Genomic DNA, 7,736 nt, shown 5'->3' on the forward strand with positions numbered 1-7,736 from the left:
GGGGCTAAAGAGCTGTTGCCCCCGTCTTGAATGGTATGACTGTTGTGTGTTTTTAAATTATGTATTGTTATGTTTCGTCTTTTTATTTTCTGTCTGTACCCCCTTCCCTGATTTGAATTGTGAGCCGCCCTGAGTCCCCTTCGGGGGAAAAGGGCAGCATATAAATATAATCAAATCAAATCAATCAATTCAACTGCTTCACTGAGTTGGCACGGGGCGAACAGATACAGCTGTGTATCGTCCGCATATTGGTGGATCCATGCACACTGACCCTGTTTCTGATGTTTCTTTGCAAGCCATTCCTGCACTCCATAAATTTGTCATCCTGAATGATAACATCTGACTGGAGTTCTACAAATATTTGCTTGAACATCATTAGAATTCTTTGGAGCCCCGATTACACAGAACATGTATCCCCATCTGTCACTTTCTAAAAGGCACACTGATAATTTTCAGGACATTATCAGCACTATGAAAATATGTGTGCCTTGGTGGCCATAGACATTTACAAGACATACATTTATTGGAAGGCAATTTGATGTGATTGCTTCCTATCTCTCTCTGGTAATTCAAGATACTTTCTACCATCTCATTATGGTTTTGCTGGGCAGGTGGGCTCATTTCTAGCCAAAGTCCTGGACTGCAGCCTCCTATCCTTTAAATTTGCTGAGAAGATCTCTGATGTCTATGTGGGGCCTGGAGCAGTGGTAAAATTCAATTTTTTTTATTACCGGTTCTGAGAGTGGGCATGGCTTGGTGGGCGTGACAGGGAAGGATACTGCAAAATCTCCATTCCCACCCCACTCTGAGGCCAGCCAGAAGTGGCATTTGCCAATTCTACGAACTATTCAAAATTTCCGCTACCAGTTCTCCAGAACCTGCTGGATTTCACCCCTGGCCTGGAGGCACTGTTGGCAAAGCAACTAAAATAATGTGTGATGCTTGTGCTTTTTCCCCCCAACATAATGTCTTAATATTTATTTTATAATTAAATATAATTAAAAGAATTTTTAATAAGTAAAATCAAGTGGGGAAGTTAGCTTGGCAGCTATCAGGATTACTGATGTACATAGGCCCCATGTTAGAGAGTTGGCTTCAAAATGTTGAATATGGACACAGCTCACTCTACATATAGTGGTTTTATAAACCACTAAAGAGCCAAGGTGGCGCAGTGGTTAAATGCAGCACTGCAGGCTACTGCTAGATCAGCAGGTCAGCGGTTCAAATCTCACCGGCTCAGGGTTGACTCAGCCTTCCATCCTTCCGAGGTGGGTAAAATGAGGACCCAGATTGTTGGGGGCAATATGCTGACTCTCTGTAAACCGCTTAGAGAGGCCTGAAGCGGTATATAAGTCTACTGTGAAGCGGTATATAAGTCTACTGCTATTGCTATTTTACACAACTTGGCAAGGTCAGGAACTGAAAAGATTTAGATTTGGCCATCTCTTTTTTTTTTAACCCAATACCCCCCAAAAGCCATAGATTGCATAGGAAAGGTCTCAAAGCAAGGTTTTGCTTATAACAGAAGTATGGACTTAAAAGATATTGGATCCCTTAAGACAAGGCTTGTATTTTCATGGCAGGTACAAGCAGATATTAGGCTTGCAAGATCTACTGTCATTTCTACTAGAACCCCGAGGCTTAATAATCTGAGCCAAATGCCAAATGATAGCTTTAGGGAGGATAAATCCATTTACTCTCTACATGAATGAACCATATGTTGGGAAAATTTGCATGTATAAATTCAAACCTTTTTCTGACGTCTGTCAGGTAAGGAAATCTGTTACCTTAATCTACCATAAATGATTAAAATACTGTAAATCACTCAGCAATCATTTCGTAGATACTTATCTTTCTTAAATTTATTCCAATAGCAAGGAATCAATTTGCTATTTTCATTCTTATCTGGTTAAGAGAAATCTGCATACATGTTTTATTCTGACTGACTGGATTGCATGAAGTCATTGTCCATCTGACTTTACTTTGTTGAAGAAGCACCAGCTGGCTGAGCTGACACAATATACTAAGCCAGGGGTGTCAAACTCGATTTCATTGAGGGTTGCATCAGATGGGCATGGCTGGGGTGGTCGTGGCAGGTGGTTGCAGCTGACTAGGTGGTCGTGGCTAGCTTGACATTGCTAGTGTTGGAGGGGGGGCGCCTGTGGTGGCCCAAGTGGGGTTGGGGGGATTCATTGTCTCCAGCACGCGCCATGGAGGTGGAGGTGGTCCTTTGCTTTCCAGGGCAGCTCCGCAGATCTAAGGCTGACCACCAGCAGGTGGCCGCCAGCAAGTTTTAGATCAGTGTCCGGCTGACCTGGCCCGGGGCTGAAGCACTGTTTCCAGGGCAGCCTCGCAAGCCAGATCTAACCACATTGCGGGCTGGATCTGGACCCCGGTCCTTGAGTTTGACACCCCTGTACTAAACCATAAACCATGGTTTATATGCAATAATGGCTGTGTTCATATAGAATTCTAAACAAATTCTAAAGAAAATCCAGACAAATGTTATGGGTTAGTATAATGTACAAACTGGTTTGGAAGAATTCTTTGAATATCACAAGTGGGTTTGCATGTATTAAAATGCATGTACATATATCAAATCTGGACCATGAGCATTTCACTTAGTTCAGAAATCTTTTATGTCTTATTTGGATTTTCATAGAGGAAGGTTAATGAACAAGATGGAGTATTTTAAATCTATTTGTTAGGTACATGGCAGCAATATGTTGCCATGTGAACCAAAAATCTTAAGTGATGATTACATGAGTTGAATTATTCTGATTCCTCCAGCCCATCAGTGGGAAAGGGTAATATATCTTTAGATGAAAGGAACAAATGAGTCCCAGTTTGGAATTAGTCACATAGAGAGAGAGAACTGCATTTTACCCAATAAGCTATTTTTTTCTGAGTACCAGACACTTCTCTGGAGATCAGATACGGGAACAATGAAGTTTGGACTACAGGTAGTTCTCAACTTATCATAATTGCGGCCACAATTTCCATTGCTAAGCAAAGTAGTTAAATGAATCACTCCTGATTTTTCAACCCTTTTTTTTGCCACGAGTGTGAAGTGAATCCCTACATTTGTTAAATGAATTATAGGGACTTTAAGTGAATCCAGCTTTCACAAATAAGGGATATGTTAATAAGATCAAAGTAGCTATGTACCAAGTAGAAACTGCATTTGTTGTTATGTTAAAATATGTATGGAAATGACAGTCAGAAAGTTGCTCTATGTCCAATGTTTTAATGGTTATTCAATAAAAAAATTATATATAAAAAAGTGAATCCAGCTTTCCCATTGACTTTGTTTGGGAAGGTCACAAATGGAGATCACGTGACCCTGGGATGTTGCAATCATTGTAAATACAAGCCTCTTGCAAAGTGCCTGAATTTTGATCATGTGACTATTCAGATGCTGTGATGATTGTAAGTGCAAGGACTGGTTGTAACTCACTTTTTCTAGTGCCCTCATAACCTAGAACAGTGGCTAAATGAATGGTGGTAAATTGAGGACTACTTTTATTGGAATGTTGAGTCTTTTTTTCCACCTTTGCTGAACCTGGGTATTTGCAATGAAAAACCAGACATTGGATGATCTTACACTATAGGCAGGGGTGGGTTTCAACCGGTTTGCAGCGGTCCCCGCGAACCGGTTGGTCGGCGAACTCGAAAGTAAGTAACTTCCGGGAACGGCGAAGGGCCCACCCGCCCGCCCGCGCTCCTTACCGGTCTTTGAAGGCTTCTGCGCTTTCACGCAGGCGCATGGCACATACAGCGCCTGCGCGAGTCTCCGTGAGCAGCTGGAGCATCGCGCAGGTGCTAAGACGCATGTGTGAACTGCGCGCATGCACGAGGACGCCGCCGCCCCCGTTCCAACCGAACCAGTTGGAACGGGATTAGCAACCCACCCCTGACTATAGGGAAGCAAAACCTCTTGACTTATCCCATTCTTTACTACTGTATTGAAAGAGCTCTGCTGGGTCACGCTAAACTTTAGCGGCTAAAGGTAGATGCACCCTATTATTCTTACAGGCCTTCCTCCATTGTTGCTCTCCATCAATTTAAAGTTTTGGATTCCAGAGGTAACATACAGCTGCTAAACCCCACAGCTGCTAACAACCTACTTCCGTGACATTGTTCAATTTTTTTTTTTTTACAGTTAAGTCAGTGATGGCGAACCTATGACACGCATGTCAGTGCTGACACGCGTAGCCATTTCGGGTGACACGCACATGCTCCCCAAACTTGTTTCAGCAGCAGCTCTCAGCCTGGGCGGCAGCGTCACACAGGCTGTGGAAGGAGGAGGAGGAGGAGGAGGGAACCAACCGAAGAGAGGCTTTTACCGGGTCTGCGCCCCACAGCCAGGATCGTCCTTGCGCCTCAAGCCGCGTTTCTTCCTGCAAAGCCCTTCGGGCAACCCGAGAGTTCCGCTTGACGCCAGAAGGGCTTTGCAGGAAGAAACGCGGCTTGAAGCGCCAGGACGGTCCTGGCTGTGGGGCGCAGACTCGGTAAAAGCTCTCTTTGGTTCCCTCCTCCTCCCCCTCCTTCCACAGCCTGCGTGACGCTGCTGCCCAGGCTGAGAGCTGCCGCTGCCGCTGCTGCACAACTGAGGGAGGGAGAGGGAAAGCAGAGGTAGCCTCAAATTCCACCGTTGGGACAGGGGAAAGGGCTTGTCCCTCAAGAGTGGGGGGGGGATAGAGGTGGGAAGAAGGGGCCCGGCCTGTCCCCAGCGCCCCCCACAGACGGATTACGGATCGAACGCTTCTCTCTCTGCAGCCTTTTTCTGCAAGTCCCAGCTACTCAGCGGGGCGTCATCATTTCCGGAGGGTTGCAGTTTTCCAGCTCAGATATCAGGATCCGCCGGGATTAAGTGGGAGAAAACGCCGCTGGCCGAGCGGAACAAACACATCCAAAGGTTAATCTTATTTTACGAAAACACAACTTCCAAAAGTCGATCGTGGCCTCCGTCAAGAAGCTCTTCCCCCACCCTCCACCCATTCTGGGGTCTTGGTGTCCCTCGGCTAAGATCCACCCCGGAAAGCAGAACGGGGGCAGCCCTCCTGTAATTCTGGCTGGGTTAAAGAGCAGGGATGGAGGAGCCCTATCACACCTTCATTCAAAGGGTGGGGAGGGGGAGGCCCGATAAAGTCCCTCCCTTGGGGTGTCTGAAGTCCCAGCTGAAGCAGCCGAAGGAAAAAGGATAAGCATCCGTCGCTGCCCAATGGCGCTTGGGGTAACCCCGCTGGGCAGAGCCAGTCGAGGCTCATCCTGCAAATGTGGGTTTCCTTTGGGGAGGGCCAGGTGGTTTCAAGCACCCCAAACAGCCAATCTCTCTCTCTCCGTCCCCCTTCCTTTGCTCCTGGGGCTGCAGAACTTTCCATGGGCTCAACAGTAATTGAGTAAAATTCTAAGCCACTGCAGTAGCTGCTTTTTGGTTTTATTTTTTTTAATATTTATCAGTCTCTCTTTTAGTTGAAGAGTTGAAGTCCACAAGGCTTAAAGCTGTCAGGTTTGAAGACCCCTGGGGTTTTTTTCCTAAAGGGTTAGGGGTGCAAGGTTCTTGTAACTTGACAGCTTTAAGACTTGCACGCTTCAATGCCAGAGTTTCTGAGCCAACATTTTGGTTGCTAAGCAGGACCGTTGGTAAGTGATACTGATAATAATATCAAGGGCAACATACGAAATCGACTGATGAACAAAGAAGTTACTAAGCAGCTATGTTAAATAATTTGTTTTTGGTTTATTAAATACAATTATATTGCAATTATATATTTTTGTAGTTTAAACTATAAATTGCGCAAAATTATGTTTTTGTTGAAGTGACACACAACACGAGTTATGCTCGATTTTTTGCCGATTTTTGACACACCACGCCAAAAAGGTTGCCCATCACTGAGTTAAGTAGTTGCCATAATGGCAGCAAATTCCAGAATTCTATCCTGTCTCCTATGAAGAACTATTTGATTGGTCTTGAATCTCATTGGTTGCCTGCAGTGATTATTTTTGGGTATTAATATTGTGTGCATGAGAAAAGAAAAACCCATATAATATTGCCATATTATGCATGCTTTCCATACTTTATTTTTCTCTGGTGGCAGCTAAAAAGCAAACAAAAGGGGGTTTGCAGAATCTAAGGATAAATAATGCCTCAATACCAACCTATTTCCATAATGCATATTAAACAAAGTCTTATTATTTTGTGTATGCATTTGAGTCAGTTTTTTACTTCTGGCAAGTGCCTGGACTAGTCTCTGCAGTTTTCTTGGCAAAGATTTTCAGAAGTGCCATTGCCTCCTTCTGAGAACTGAAAGAGAATGACTGGACCAAAGTCATAAGTTGGCTTCATCTCTAACCTAGACTAGAACTCACCAGTTTCTAGCCAGATGCCTCAGCCACTATACCAAACTGGGTCTTAAACAAAACTAATCGATCAGTATTATCTTCTCTAATGTGTTCCAGTGCAGAAGCAAGATCCCAGCAAGTTTCACTGAGATACGCTGTAGAGCAGTGTTCTTCAATTTCAACAACCTTAAGTTCTGTAGATTTCAACTTCTGAAATTATCTACCCCAGCATGCTGTTGAAATCCCACCCTTCTTTAAGTTGTTGAGATCAAGAAACACTGCTTCATAACAGGGGGCCCCAACTCCTGGACCACAAACCACTATTGGACCATTGTCTATTCAGAACTGGGCCATGTGAGGGGCAGTCACTGTGCACGTGTGTACATGCACAGCTCAACTTGAGTGACCCAGAGTGCATACCAGGGGTGGGTTCCAGGTTCCTTTACTGCCAGTTCGCTCAGGGATGCTCTTTGGGTGGGCGCACACGCTATGCATGCATGTGCTGTAGTTAAAGAATTGCTTCTACACATGCAGAAAAGCAAGATAGGTGCTGCCAATAGAACAGGTTCGGATGTGTGGGCGCCGAGTTACTACCTACTTGGCTGAACCGGTAGGAACCCACCTCTGGTGCATACACATGCACATACCACTCAGCCTGTTCAAGTCAAGCTGCATGCACATGTGCATGTGTGCTGGCCTGTCACCAAGGCAAGTTGAGCTGCGTGCGTGTGCCCTGTTCTCCTCTCTCCCCCAAGCCGGGCTGCCAAGTCGCAAAGGCTGGGGACCATTGCCTTCCTTATTTCTGAAAAAGGGAATGGCAATACAGTTTCTGTTTCCAAGGATCTGCATAAAGTAGATCCCTCAGGTGTGTTGGATCTACACCCCTGGGATTTTAATTTTACCTCACTCATATAGAATTTAAACACACCTATTCCTTTCCTTGCTGAATGTACTTAAAAGCCAAAGCCAATGGGAACTATCAAGAGGTGATATTCAGCCGGTAATGCATGATATAATGTGCGAGCACTGCGTATGCGGAGAAGGCAGTGTGCATGCACAGACACAGCGCATGCACTCACATTTGTGAACCGGTAGGGAAGGTAAGTGAATCCTACCGCTGGAACTATCCCTCTTCCACTTTAATTAGAAATCCAAAAGTATGAAAGAAAACACCAATTATGTAAGGAAAGGTCCCTAAAATGTATAAGGAAATATTACTAGATCATTATTAATGCGTAGATAACTGCAGGACATTACACACCCACCAGTGGTGGGTTTCAAAAAAATTTGGAACCTCTTCTGTAGGTGTGGCCTGCTTTCCGGGTCCACTGGTGCAACATCTTCTAACTGGTTCAGTAGATTTGACGAACCGGTTCTACCGAATAGGTGCG

Source organism: Thamnophis elegans, chromosome 8 (assembly GCF_009769535.1).
Source record: "Thamnophis elegans isolate rThaEle1 chromosome 8, rThaEle1.pri, whole genome shotgun sequence".
Classification (NCBI taxonomy): Eukaryota; Metazoa; Chordata; class Lepidosauria; order Squamata; family Colubridae; genus Thamnophis; species Thamnophis elegans.